Genomic DNA, 15,569 nt, shown 5'->3' with positions numbered 1-15,569 from the left:
AATATTAACTTACACGTCATTGATTTAGTTAAAACTTTGCACGTTTAACAACTCAATAGTTTTTCAAATACTTATAATTACCTATTACTATTGTGGTTTATGTCCAAAGAATCTATCTTTTATTTTGTATTAATTTTTTGCCCATGAAAATACATAATTTAAAATAAATTAAGCAAAATAAAAAAATAACATATCGATGTGATCTGAACCGGATGACTAAATCTACAAACGTGCAAAGTTTCGACTAAATCAATGAAGGACTTGCACTCCCCTTGTTCGATATTTAGCGTGATCGAAAGGTAGGAAAGGTTTCCAGGTTTCGCGTTTCCCTGATACACGCTTCGATGTATCCTAATTGGTGCGTCGCGATATTTTATAGTCCTCCACTTAATATCTCGTTTGCCAGGGCGAATCGGGTGCAGCGTATTAAGATCGTGCGCTCGCCAACCGCGGAGCTCAGCCACTTTTCATCCAGCCTCCCTCTCGCGTGTCTGTCGGCCCTTCGATTGATCACCGGCGACTTATTTCCCGGCCATAAGTCGGGAAAACACGCGCTCGCAACGTAGAAGCTGCGGCGTGTAATATATTTTTGATTGTATTTAGATGCGATTTTAAACGCGAGCCCAGCGACGCTGGACGCTCATCAATTTTCTGGCGTTCTCTCTGTTAGCGCCAGACTGGACGCGTTGATTCGATCCTCGTTGCTACCAGCCGATTATCCTCCTCGATCCTCGCGTTCCCTCGGAATCGTCGGGGTGGGTGGCAGGAGGACCTCGTCATCGTTTTTCATCGGACGAAATTATTACTAAATTTATGGCCGCTACGAAGATCAACGAGAGATTGCAGCGGGGATAGTTTCCTTATTTTATAACAATTTGGTATCTTCTTCTTGCGCGTGCATTATACTTAAAATATTAATCAAAGTGAATAAATATAACTGTTCAGAACCTTCCTGATAATTGGTATGCAAACTGCAGAAAGCACTTACTATGTAAAAATGTAAGAAATACTTAAGATACGAATTATTTATTTTGTACACCCTTTGATATATTACAGTTGCACAATATGGATAAAAGCCTCATTAAGAAGGTCTTCTGCTGTAAAATACATTCTTTTTATGTTTTCTTTGGTATTTTTTTGCGAAGAAATTATGCAAGTTCTTGCAACGAATCTGTTTCTAACAAGTCTTGTTGCAAGTCCAAGCGAATCAAAACCGATCTGTAAACGATGTTAGCGAATCTCTAATATTTTTCTATGTCGAAACGGATCTGTTTCGAATCCCAAACACAAGTATTCGAGAGTATTCCAGAAGCAAAAGCGTTTCTCTTCCACCTGTCGTCCCTGTAGAATCTTTGGTAATTCGATGGATCAATTTACGGGAGGCTCGTTGTCTCTCGCTAATAACTTCGGTTTCGTTAGCTGGTATAATCAAAACGCTATCTGCGGATGCGTTGTCGTCGAAGATCCTGATAAATCGCTCCTTGTCTGCGTTTCGGTATCCCCGTGGCCGAGGAATAATGTTCTTTGCGCGGAGATACCGAAATTGCAATTTGCACCGTGCTAAGAAGAAGCTGACGAAGTCGTACGTCAGGTGCCGGCCGCTGTGTTCAGAGGATTAGGGTCCATTAATTCCATAAATCACATCGTTCCCCTGGTTGTTGATGGTTCCCCGTGCGTACGCGTTGGTTATTTTATTCTCGCCACGGCAAGGAACGCCGAGGAGATCGAGGAGGAGCGGATACCTGGCTAGATGGTCCCGTCGTCATCATCGGTCAGACCGGAACACGCTCGTTGGCTCGCGGTGGAAACAAGAAACGCCGGTCTTGTTCCTGGTAATCGGGTGCATATAGTTGGAAATCGCCTTCGGGTTGCGTTGCCTCGCGCAAGAAACCGCCCCGGAGTTGTTCTGCTCCTCCCTTCGATCCTCGAACTCGCTTATTACCGGACGAAAGCGAAGATCGAGATGAATTAGCATCGCTGGAAATCCGGAATGAGATAGATCGGAGTTACAATTCTCTACCGTGTCTAGGCTTCTTGCTCGCGATACTCTGCGGGATCTAGGTTACACTTGACCTAAGTTCAAGTGGATTCGAGCCACAATGGACCTAGATTGCGTTAGACCTCGCTCGAATTGGACGCAAACTATGACGGATCCGGATTAAACTGGACGGCGTTGGGCATAAATCAAGCGACGGATTTTTATTAGGAAACGGTTTAATTATTAGTAGACTCATAGATTATACAGACTGGGACCCAAACATTTTTTCTCGAGCTTTGAAATGAACCTAGAAAACAATTTGTCTCATTTCGTCCTCGAAAAGGATGGTCCTTCGAGTTCGTTTTAGTGCGATTTTTACAATCGAAAACAGTCGTTCAACGAAAAATGGATTTATTCTTGTAGAGTCGTTAAGCGCGTTGTTCGTTAGCGCGTTAATCAGTCTAGCTGGGCAGAGTGGCGTCGATTTGTCGCTAGGAAGCGTATCCCGAGCGGAACGGTGCTCGTCGACGACAGCTCGTAACAGTTCTATGATCTATCGAGGAGCGGTTGGGACGCGCGGCATAGCTGTCCGTCGCTAAGGAATCATAAAGACAAAGTGGTTCTCCCGTTGGCGGCGCACTTTCGCGCGATCCACGCGATAAATCGTGCGCTCGGTGTGTTCGAGAGCCACCGCCGCGGTCCCTTTTTCTCGATGGCGTGTCTGCTGGCAATATTCCCTCCCGAAGATCGTACGAACGAACGAACGAGAGGCGTAGGGCCACGGCCGCGATTATCCGGCATCGCGGGCCCTGAATCCACGGCTAGAAGGATGGAACGCGGTAAAAACCGTCGACTGGCGGTTCTCGTCGTTAATTGTCTGCCAGGCGGTTTCCTCATTCTCGCCAGCCCCGTGGCCGTCTCTCGCGATTAGTCTTCTTACTTTTCTTCTTTAAGAGGTTCGCGTAGCCCCGCGGTTCTCTTAGGCGAATCGATCGCCTGGAATGCAATTTGTTAAGGACAACGATCGGATTCCCCGTCGAACGGCAAAAAGAAACGTCGATCGAACGGACCCGGTAAGTCTCGATCAGCCTAAATCTTGGGAGTTCGTTGCTCCCGCGAGGAATTCGAGTCGCGAGGACAATGGGGAAGGGACCAGAAAAGGAGCGCTAGAGAAAAGGGAAATTACTCGAATCGTCGATCGAGATTTAAACAAGCGGTTTTCGAAGCTTCCACGGGGATAAAGGACGATAAAAGGTGTATTGTGGTGGAACTTTCTCCGCGAGGATTCATTCGCGTCGACGCGCATCCTTCGCAATCCAGGATACCGATTACGATCCCTGGAACAAGGAGGCTGCTTGTTATTATAAATTTCAGCCCGGTTCGTTCTCCGCAAAAGTACGAATTCCGATTCCGGCACTCCGGTCTGCCAGGATAAATGGTAATGGGGGCTTGGTCGGCTTGAATGCTCGGTACATCGGATAATGGTCTCCTTGATTCTTCCTCTGAGCTTCGCCAGCCATCGTTTCCACGTCCCCGCGTGGAAATGGAACGACAACCGAGGGGTTCCCGCGCTTTTATCTAGTCGACGCGTTCCCTGCTCTCTCTCTTCTTATTCTTTTCCTTTTGACCTCGAACTTGGATTCTCCGATCGGTCTAAGCAGCTCTAACGAGAATACTTTTCGTCGATACTCGACTATATTCTACGATAAGATCTATCGTTTCTCGATGCAACAACTCAAATTGTGGAATCCTTGCTCTTCCATGGGCAGAATTAATCGTCGTTTCAGAGGGAGACTTACCCAAAGCATCTTTCTTTGCTAAAAAGCACATCTGGTATGCTTGTAACGTTAGGATTGTTTTCAAGTATGTTAGACAAGGTACAAAGGATATGCACGATGGTCATCTTCTTAAACCAACTATAGAGTTTCTACGAAAATTTACTCATTTTTTAACGTATAATACGTACGGTTGTACGTACAAAATTTGACTCGAATACAATAATATTTGCAGAAGTTACGTTTCAATAATTTTAAATTCTATCGGAACATAATAAAACTCAGCTAAACATCAAGTCCTGTCACTTCTATCGAATTAAGTGCATCCGAATGCGTTTGTTTTAATTGCGTAAGTTAGATAAACGATTAAATCCCCGTTATAACTGAATTAGTGGCGTACTAGGGCAGTGACACAGCCATTCGTATCCATTATCGAGGTAATGGTACGTAAAAATAAGTAGAAACAGCGATCGATAGACAGACCGATGCAATGGTTTCGCCGAGAGGTTCGTTCCGTTGCAGTTTCCGGGGTCGGAGGATCGTCGAAATCTCTGGTCCCGTCTTAATTACGATCGACGAGCACGCGAATACCGAGCGATCGGTTTCGCGGAGCGCGGGGCGCGTGTAAATCGTACATTAACGAGGATCGCGGCGTGTCTTCGACGCTCGGAAATCGATATTTTATCGGAGTCGGCGCGTATCGGTGTCGTTGGCGGATTCTGGGTGGTCAGAATTCTTCGGCACGCTTAAGAAAAATTCTCCCGGACGCGTTACAGGCCCTCCTGGACAACGACGGGCGAAAGCGTACCGGGGTTGAAGTATTTACGGTCTCGTCGAGACAATGCTCACGCACCCGCGGATCCTGGCCGTACGCGGGTCTGGTCTCCTCCGGTTCTTTCCCTCGCTACCTTGTCGAGCTCTACCGACACGCGGCGGAAAAAAAATCCACGACGCGGCACGCCTTCCGGTTCGCCGTTTAAGGCAAATATCCGACCGCCTCGGGACCATCCAGAGGTCGTTACTTCGACCAACGTCGCGACTTAGACGCCTAAGGTCCAACGTTGCTTCCTGCCCGCGATGGGAAAACGCATCCCCCAAATATAGTCTTCCTCTTCTTGACCCAACTATAGAGTTTCTACGAAAATTTACTCAGTTTTTAACGTATAACACAAACGGCTGTACGTACAAACTTTGAATGGAATACGATGATACTTGCAAAAGTTACGTTTCAGTAATCTTAAATTCGATAGGTATGCCACCAATACTGTTATAATGGGGATTTAATCGTTCATCTAACTGTTACGCAATTAAAACAAATGCTTTCGGATGCACCTAGTTCAATAGAAGTAACAGCATTTGATGTTTGGAGGAGTTTTATTTTGTTTCTCTAAAACAACTGTGTTTTTGCTGTTTACAAGCATCTAAACGTGTAGTATAAGAGGGTACCAGTGGAATTGAGTTCCAATTTTGTTGATGGGATGTTCAAGCTTCCCACGGGAGTTTTGCACGCGAAAGTGTTCGAAAACTAGTACTCGTGTGCTCGTTCCGCGTTAAGATGAAACGCATAAACGCGCAATAAATCGCTTACGGTGGAATTAACAGGAGCGGCCTGGGGTCAAAAAGCGCGACTATATGTTTCTCTCGGTTCCGTCGGCGCGCACAATCAGGAAAGCTCCGAACTGTACCGTGGGCCGACCTTCTTCGCCGAGAGTGGTATATGACCCTCTTAATGAAGTCCGACAGATAGCCGAGCGAGCGCGTACGGGATCGCTGAAGCATGGTGCGAGCCTCGTTGTACGGCGATTGTAAGGGACACCGTGCGATCAGGAACACCGCGGCCGACTCGTGCTATTCGATATAATACGAGTAGACCATAGAGCGGCGCGAAAAAACGGATGGACGAGGATTTTTGCCCGGCCTTTCCCCACGGAGAAACCTGAAAACCCTCGTCTAGTCACCGAGCGACGCCCTGTGTGAATCTCACCGTGATAAATCAGGGGACCCTGTTTTACTCTGACCGTTCCGTGGCGCCTGACACGACGAAACTGTTCCGATAAATATGATCCAAGGGGAACGGAAATCCTGCGCAACACGATCGCGCCGCGACTTTGAACGCCTCGCTGGGTCTCCTCTTTTCTTCCTTCGACGCTAATCGTGGCGCATCCTTGCGTTCCATCGACCCCTGTCCCGCTTCTAATCGACTTCTGATCCTCCCTAGAAAATTGCCTCGAAATTAGCACGAGTTAGCAACTCTTGTCTACCAAATGATTTTCAAGTTCCGGTGATTTGTCTGGGACTTCTTTCTTATTGAGTTGTAATGATTTCTTTTCGATAAAATTTATAACATGTTGTAAGAAATGTATGTTAGCGTATATGTCTTAACCGTGGAATGTTGACTTAAGAAGGAAACGTTATCGTTGGTGTCGATGACGGAAGTGTTTAGGCTAAGATCAAATGCGAATCGATGAGCGAGTATTTACATAGGTTTCCTCCGTGTCGGTGACTTTTTTGTTTATGATACGTAGATGGGAGTCGAAAGACTTATAATGTCTTTTATGTACTTTGTGTCAAATAGTTTATCCTAATTTTAAAATGTCCAAATATCTGAATCCGATCACAAGCCTGTAACTATCCCCGACATCCTTGCAATATACAATATTTGAAACTCTAAGCGGCCAGCAGCGAAATAATTAATTGCCTAAATTAATTGTTTCGAAACGAGCTGGGAGCATCAAAGGGTCGGAGGTCCGTAGGAATTTCATCCGCGAAAGAGGTCTCCTAATCGCGGGGTCTGATCGGTGATATTTAAAGGGCACCGGGCAGCAGGGCATCGCTGAAAATGCAACCGTAGCCGGAGAACAGCGCCCCGACGAGGAAAAGAATCCCCTCCCCCCTTTGATGGTGCCTCTGTGGCCGCATAATTGGACCTCGAGCTTTCAATTAACGCCGTTGCAGAAGTGTGCATCGGCCGATTAAAAGCTCCCGGAGCCGGTAATCTAATTCGAGGGACGATCGACAGGACGACCTGCTGCTACCGCGATCAACACCGTCTGCCGACAACACGGCCTTCTAATCTAATTAGATGCAATTAGAGGACGAACGAACACCGACGGCCGCTGATTGGCCGTGCTGCGTCTAAACGCGAGCGACCACGTCCTACGAACCTGTACCCGCCATTCGGGTTTCGAGATCACAGTTAATTAAGTTCTTCGAATTTGGCCAATGAAAATTTCCACCTTTCTCTCCACCATTCTAGTATTCCAGTTCTTAGTATTCTGACGTTTAACCCGTAAGTGGACTCTCAATCTTAATTTAGTGAATTCATAAAGTCATCTCCCTCTTTCACTTACCGTGTAACAGATTATTTAAAATTGTTTTATAGTGCAATAAATTTAGAAATCAATTTATACGATGCTTCTTTATTTTAAATAAACAGTGGTTACAAATTATTTTTAAATGTTCTTTGCATGCATTTTTATTACATTTCTGGCAAATTTGAAAGACACGTCTCTTCATTAAACACAAACGACAACTTGAACGTTTTATCCGCCTTTCTTATGGTTCTGTTGATGGACCAGGAACAATACTTTCTTCAACAACATCTTATGGTACGCTTCACTGTTTTACTACGTATATTCTCATATATTTGAGATTTAATTTAAGCATTTAAACAAATAATCCATTTAAGGGTTAATAGAGTATTATTAAGAATACAACGGATCAGTTTTGGATAAGGTTAGAAGGGGTTAAACAAAAGGGGTGAAGCTCGGATTGGTGGAAGAGATAGTCCGTGGAGGATCGAAGGATCCACGAGGAACAATCGAGAAGGTTCATCCCCGGTGAAAAAGGTCTGAAAAGAGGTCGCGTTTCCGGGCGCTGCGAGTTTTTCATCGCGTCGCACGAAAGTAAACCCCTCGCCCCCTCGCTCCTTTGATCACCGAGTGAAAAGGCTCTGGCGGCGCGTCTTCTCTCCGGTTACGAAGCACCTCGCCAAATTAGCAGCCCTTTTGTGCTGCCACTCGCTCGCTGCCAGTCACTGAATTCAGTTTACCTGACCCACCCCTCCTCATCCCCGGCACACGCACACGCACGCACCGACGATTTCAATCGAAATCCGCCGTTTGTTCTTCCAGGAAGACGTTCGCCGCCGCCGGAGACGCTGCCCCGAAAAAGGACGCGTCGAACGAACGAGAACGGATCGGGTAATTCGAACCGATATTCTCGTCGGACGCCTCTCGCGTGGGGTTTTCGTTTTAATAACGCGTCCGTTAAATTCGATTAAGGGGCGGGGCCAGGCGCGCCTCGCTGACTCGCGCGCGTTGCACTTTTTCGGGTTAACCCTTCCATACGTTTCGCCAACGTACCTGAACTTTCTGATCCCGAAGGTCCATTGAAATAAGAGTTTTCAGCGATTAAAAACACAGCAATTGCTAACATTCGCTGGCGAGGGAGGCTTAACACTTTGTCGAGTTCGACATTTTTTCAAGTTTAAACCAAAGAGATATCGTACACTTGAACATTATAAAATATAACAATAGTGTTGAGAATAAACATTGCATGCATGTATTTTTAATGAAAATTTGTATCCATTGGTGCAGTCTCCTCCCTTACAAAGGTCAGTACTACCTGAGGAGAACACTCGTTTATTGCACTCCTCGTTCTTTTATTTCCGAGTTTCAAGCTCAGTTAGCAGAAAACGGTCAAGCTAAGAACAGCATTTTCGTTTTGTAAAACCACATTAATTAAATACATACTTATATCAAAACTTTGTTGTATTTATTTAGCAAATAAATATTCAACAAATAGTGTAAATAAAACAGATATTTAATTGAATTTGTTTCTTCCTCTACTTGTTTAAATTGCCCTGTTTTTTAGTTAACGTAAATCTGAAATGAAACACTGAAAAGCTTTCGGAGCTGCTGGTAACAAAATTGAAATATAATTCGAAGTGCAAAGGGTCGAGTCTCGTTTTAACTTTGTGTTTAAGTCCTTCGAGAAAGTCTGGTTAAACTTAGTTCTTCTCTCAATGTTTTAATAGATCGTTATTATCAAAAATAAAGTTGTATATCTTTCACATAACAAAAAAAAAGAGCCACGTACGGTATCGTTTGCATGAAGAAGCTGGGCACAGTGATCGAAATAATTTCCCCGAATCACGAAATGGAAAAGCATAAGGATTTTTGCATTTTCGCGTGAATTTGACCAGTCGCGCGACCTTTATGCGAAGCAGGACAGTTGGAAAGCGCGTCGTCGTCGCACGGTATCCGACTAATCTCCCTTTCGTTGGCTCTTTCACTCATCTATCACCTTCCGAACCGCTCGTCGGAGCAAATAAACGCGACAGGACGTTCCGCGCAGCTTCAAAGATCGCTTTCGCCGTAGAATTTAAAGAACTCCGGGTTATTCTCCGGTCTGGGCGTATCTGACGCGCACGGGGGAACATCTCGAAGACGTCTGCGTTTCGCGAGGGCCTAAAATTATCCCCAGAGGATCGTTCCCTCCTTTATCTAGGATGATCTGGTGCGTCCCGGCCGTCCGTCCGTCCGTTCGTCCGGGGTGGCGAATTTGCACGAAAGACTGCGCCAAAATCTCCCGGCTTATCCTCGTCAGCCCGGACAGCCGGTAAATTGAATTTTTTTCATCCGCGATCCGATTGGCCGAATCATTCCGGGGAGTCGTCCTGCACGATACGGAGGATCGAGGGCTTTTATAACCGTTCGCGGACTCGATAGATCGCTCGGATAAAGCCGCGTGCACGCTTCGAGCGAATCGCTCGTTTCTCGAAGGACAAAGGTGGATTCTAATCCTTCGCCATCCTAGTTTCGCCTGGACTCGACATCCTGTGGAATTTTTGCGCAATTGAGGAGGTCTTCTACTGTAAACCGCTAAAAAAATTGATTTTCTTGTTGCATTTTCTTCAAGGATATAGTCTTGGAAATATGTGTGCAAAAGCATATCATTGAACTCCTAAAATTAACGAAGGTATACGTATTGATCCTTCTGTTTAGATGCGTTTTTCTCAAAACTATCTTCTCAGAATTGGCTTCCATGATATCTGAAGGTCTAATCCTCTACCGATTTCGTTCCAATTTGACGCGTTCCTTCGATACATGTTGCCACAAAGTGGATAGTTTATAGTAAACTAGAAACAAGTGACCGTAGTTTCCTGTTCAGCGTGAAAATAGGTTCGTGGAGGAACGAACGAGCGGCTCCGAAAATAATGAAACATGTTCCGAAAAGCTTCGCGGACTCGAGCGCGTCGCGTGTCGCTCCGAAACGGACGTATGCAAATCGCTGGCTGTTAATGTCGCCGACCGGACGCTTGTTTCCATTACCCCGATATCGATACAAACGATTCTCTGCTCGACGAGTCACTCGACTCGCCTCCAAACGGCAGGCAGATAACGCTAATTACGATTCAACGCGCGCAGCCATTAGTAAATTATCTCGAACGTACCTGTACGACGGTCCATTGAAAAATCACGCCTCTAAATCCCTGCCACGTTCCGTGCCAGAACGCATTAGCGCGCCGTCGATCGCATAATTTCCACTCCGGGATCGTCGACGAGACTTCGAAGGACGGAAATCGCCAGAGTGAAACACTCGAAAGCAAAGATTGGGACAAGAGTCTATTAATATTACTATTCTTCGTATCAATATTTCACGCCATTTTCGCTCCTCGAGTAAACTTATTTACCAAGCTTTATCAAACGCAAAGACTGAAATATTGCTATAATCCGAAGAATGAGTTAAACGAACAAGAATTCCGCTCGCCGGGGAACGAAAGGTTACGAAAGTAGGGATAATCGGTGGACTCTCGTTATCACGAGCCGCCACAGTAATTATTTAGATGTTTTTTTCTGGACTCTTTTCGACAGAGTCGACCCTCCTTAACGGAGACTGCGGAGTCGCGCGACAGTTTAGCCGACTCGAAAGTCGCCGGAGAACAAAATCCGCGGTAAAAAATTGTCGAATGAGGCCCAACGGGGGGTCAGATCGCGCAAGATCGTAACTCGGATTAAGCCGCGACTGTAACCTTGTAAGCATCGCGCGGCCGGCCACCTGTCGCATAATTTCCGATCTAAGTCCGGCCCCGCGGCGGATCTATGAGGCCCCGCCGGATCGTAGGAAGCCGGACGGGGCTCGCAAATTTCGCGGAATCCGACGACGACAACGGCGTTCCGGCTGATTTACAACGAGCAAGCACCGCCGCGGAGGTTGGAGACCCCGGGGACGACTTACGGCCGACGCGCGCTCAAAGCAGCTGTAGATTTTCGCCAACGATAAATTCGACGACGGCCACTTTTATTTTCGGGCCCCGATTTCACAACGTTTGAGTACCCTCCTCCCCGTAGCTGACCGTAGAACCGATCTACTCGTTGCAATATCCATTTAAGGTGAATTTATTATATATTATCTGTTCAAACACGTTTCATCTATAACACAATCAAACAGATTCAGACCGAAGCATTCTGATCGATCAGTCATCATGCTACGTTCGACATATACATCCACTGGTTAGATTTCGCTCAAACTGATAATGTAAACATCTGCACTTGGGACTTCAAACATGTTCCAACAGGTTCAGTCACGCATCGTTTGAAGTTAGCGATGTATTTAGTGAAACGTTTTGATGAAGTTTGCAAACCTCGTCACGAATTAAAAACAATAAGCATCAGTCAAAACATTGTTCTTGATAATGTCCGATGGCGTTTGAGCCGCAACGCTACGTAAAGGAAAGAGCTATATCTTTCTTCGTTTCACCAACTGGATGTGTTGAATAATATAAATTGACCATTGGATGTGCTCGCGACGTTTGTGCTAATATCGTGCTAATAATCGAGTATTCCTCTTTTTCGACCGGTGTATGTAATTCAGCGTGAAGCAACTCGAGTCAACAACTGTCGGAGACACTATAAATGGAAATGATTCGAGGAATACACCGCGTAAATTCAGCGAGGACAAACGAGGACTCGAATTAAGCACCGTGACTATCGCTGGCCCCGGTATGAATTTTCAGTAGTCCCCCGGGACCATTGTGTTGCCGTGAAATTACAAAGACGAAAGTGATTCTAGGAACCGACCTATGTTGACTATGGCGCTACGGCTATAAAATTCTTTCGAAGAATCCGAGGAAACCTACTGTTGGTCCGAATCGGAACTGGTTTGAAGTTTCAGTAGCTCCGGAACGTTATGTTACTGCTAAGATGGAAATGATTCTGGGAACAGGCCACCTGAATCCCGAGCATAACGAGTCGAGGTCAACGGTAGGTCAGCCTAGAGAATCATTTTCGAAGGAACCAGTGTTTGATTAAAATTCTTCGGTGGCTACGAGCATTATGATTTTGCGAAATTAGCGAGATGGGAAGGGAAGATCCCCGCGAAATTTGAAAAAAATTCGGAACTTGGAACCACCGTGTATGTAGCGTGGAGCACGCTGGAAGGCAAAGACAGAGGAGAAGACTTAGAGTGGACGATCAGGTGCGTTTAGGCGGCCCGGTTTGCATCCTCGCGTGTTTTCGCATTCAAATGCCCGGGCCCGGTGCAATTTAAAACTCGTTTCGGCGCCACGGCGGGGCCCGGGCGAACACTTCAGTGATTTCGTGCAGCATCTGGACCAGAAGAAGAGAAGGAGGGACGAGAAAAGAGCAGGACCACCGGGCAAATAAAGCCCGAGCGGAGGCCGTGGGCCGGTTTTCAAAAGGAAGATGAGCCACGGAGAGGAACGGGGAGGGGAGACGTTAGAGACACGAACGTCTTATTGTCCTAGGGGACAGTCCTTTTCACGGCCCTGGTTCGACGATTCGTGAACTCGAATATGATTTCGGCTGCCCCCGGACCTCTAGCAGGTTCCCAGAATTCTTTTAGCGGATTTTAGACGCAAGGTATTCCAACCTTCGGTGGTTAAATCTATAATATTTATCCAAACGTGCCAAACTTGCAACGTATTTTTAACAGGTTGACTGCAAACAAGAATTTTTTATTAGGCGATGCATTATTTTGAAATATTATTTACAGGATAAGGTGAATTGTATAATCGTGCTTAATGCATTTTTCGTTCACCTTTTCTTTCAATGCAACTCGTCGCAATATGCATAGATAATATGTATATTTTTCATGTATTAATAAAATTATTTTTGTACGTTCTATATGGCATTAATTTCCTCAAACCATTATAGTAATAATAGTGTTATTGAACAATTTATTAGTATCGATATTTACTTTAATTATGTATTTTTACTATTGGTCACCAGTGATCCCCACGGCAGTCAACGTGTTAAAAAATACACCATCGAACTATCGAATATTTCTGTTTATTACGATTCGAAACCATGAATGAAGGTATCCACTAGACAGGGAAAAATCGAATAAAAGTTATGGAGCACAGTTTGAGCAAGTTTGCACCGACGACTCGATTGAACTATCGAATATTTCTGTTTATTACGATTCGAAATAATGGATGAAGATATCCACTAGATATTGAGACGTGTAATAAAAGTTATGGGGAATGTTTTGGGCAAGTTGTACTGTATATGTCAAACCGTGGACCCGACAGAAAGACGTTGAGCCACCGTATCGGTGGGATAGATGTTCCAGGGACTGTAACAAGGGTCGAAAGGGTGGAGGTCTTGGTTGGAAAGGTACAGATCGAAGGTAACGATACCGATACGTAAATATGTACGTCGTAGCTAGCAGATACACCGCCTTCTACCAGCGATACGTCCGTTTCGTAGCAAAGGTCGAGCGGGGAGATCGATTTGCATGTCACTGATAGGAATCCGCTCGAGTAACGACGTACTACGTGGGTTCTCTGGCGGTGATCCCGCGGAACGGAGTGACGGAAGCGGCAGACAGACCGAGACAAACGATCCGATATCTCTGTACACACCGCGAGCACCACGGTTGCGGGGTCCGGCAACGGCCCGAACGAGAAAGTCATCCATCGTGACACGATAATTATTATCATCGATGTTTGCGTCGGCCACGCGCGTTGTTGGCTGGATCGACTGGCAACAGCCACGAGAATAATCGCTACGTCCGCTCGGATAAATATTGCAGATAAAACGAACAAAAAACAATCCGAATACGCAACCGTCCACTCCCGCTGCGTTCCCATAATCGTCGGAAGCCCTCCACTGCTACGAAACGCCGGAACATCGACCAGAGACCGAATACGACTGACTCAAACGCGATACAACGCTGAAAAACTGATTCTGTTTTTGATTTTCGAACGACACCGCGTATACAGGATGTTTGGCCACCTCTGGGAAAAATTTCAATGGAAGATTCTAGAGGCCCAAATAAAACGAAAATCAAGAATACCAATTTCTTGATTGAAGCTTCGTTAAAAAGTTATTAAAAAATTAAATTAAAAAATATCAAATCATTCACGGAAAAATTATTTTCGGTTGAGGGAGTCAATTACAATCATTTTTGGTGAATAGACATACCCCCGAAATTCTACGAACTTTCGAGAAAAAAATTTCTTACCAAAAATATAATGTCCGACCACGAATGAATGATTCCCCTGAAATTTCATGTGTCTCAAATCGTTCTGAAAAAATTATTTTCGATTCCGGGGGTCAATTACAATCATTTTTCGTTAGTAGACATATCCCCGTAATCCTACGCAGTTTCGAGAAAAAAATTCAATAAGTGGAGAAATTTTTCAATGAAATTAAAAAATTTTAAATCGTTTTAAAAATATTATTTTTAGTTGCAGGGGTCAATTACAATCATTTTTTGTGAATACACACATACCCCCGAAAAAAAAATTCGTGTAGATGGACAAATTTTAATAATAATTTTTAACAATAATTTTGTTAATTTTCTTAACAAAACTTCAATCGACAAATTGGTATTCTTCATTTTCGTCTTACTTTGGCCTCTAGAATCTCTCATTAAAATTTTTTCCAGGGATGGCCGAACACCCCTTATACGTTGCACGCTGTTGTTAGTAGATACATTCCCATAACAGTCGAAACGGCGGAGAACGGGTTGTAAGCAAATTGCAGACATCAATGGCACCGTTTTAATAGAATAATATTACAATAATGGTACACTGGCGGAAATTCGTTTCGTCTTTTAAGGGTTTTAACAACGCGCGTTTTGCATATTTTCCACGAGCGCGCACTTTGCATATATTCACAATGCAATTATGTATATTTGTACGCGGTCTGCATACTCGATTAAAAATTTCGTCGTTCCGGACACGCCGTGAATTTATTTATAGAAATCGTTGATATTATTTTACCGTGACATTATCATTAAGTAATAAACATTTTCACGATGTAATGGGGGGCCTAGAACGTTCCATACACGTATGCTCCGAGCGTCGATAAAATTTCTCGTTGCACGATCTATCCAATTCTATTTAACGCTGAGACAAAATAAAATTCAATGGTTTCAACGATCTGTACAAACTTATTATCTAGCAATAAGCTCCTATCGATTTGTAAATAGATTCGAATCTGCAACTCTGATAGTAGAATACAAAGAGATAGATCGTTTTAAACGTTCTAAATTAAATACCGCTTAATCTCGACGACAATCCAAACGGAAGTTGCCAATCGAGATACGATCTCGATTGAATGGTTCGAGCAAGAGCAAAGTTTTGTCGCGCAATTCTGATCTCCTGATTAGGAGATGTGTCTGAAGCGTTTCGAAGGCGTCCAATCACGCAGATCGCGCGTGTTTGACGCGCTATAATATTCGCGTGGTCTTCCATACGTCGGCCTTGCTAAATAGTTGCACACCGATATGAACTTGATACTGGCACACATGGTGGGTAGAGGGAGGCAAAATCGCGGAAGGTA

General features: G+C 44.8%; 1 protein-coding gene across 6 annotated transcripts in view; it reads right to left on the bottom strand.

Moving 5' to 3' along the window:
- LOC122400846 (protein outspread) overlaps window positions 1-15,569 on the bottom strand; it is a 211,008-nt gene that overhangs the window by 64,672 nt on the left and 130,767 nt on the right. The window lies entirely within an intron of this gene.

This window comes from Colletes gigas, unplaced genomic scaffold (genome assembly GCF_013123115.1).
Source record: "Colletes gigas isolate AHSC1104 unplaced genomic scaffold, ASM1312311v1 Colletes_gigas_Sc00020, whole genome shotgun sequence".
Taxonomy (NCBI): domain Eukaryota; kingdom Metazoa; phylum Arthropoda; class Insecta; order Hymenoptera; family Colletidae; genus Colletes; species Colletes gigas.
Note: the sequence above shows the minus strand (reverse complement) of the source record. Positions and strands in the feature narration are given on the sequence as shown.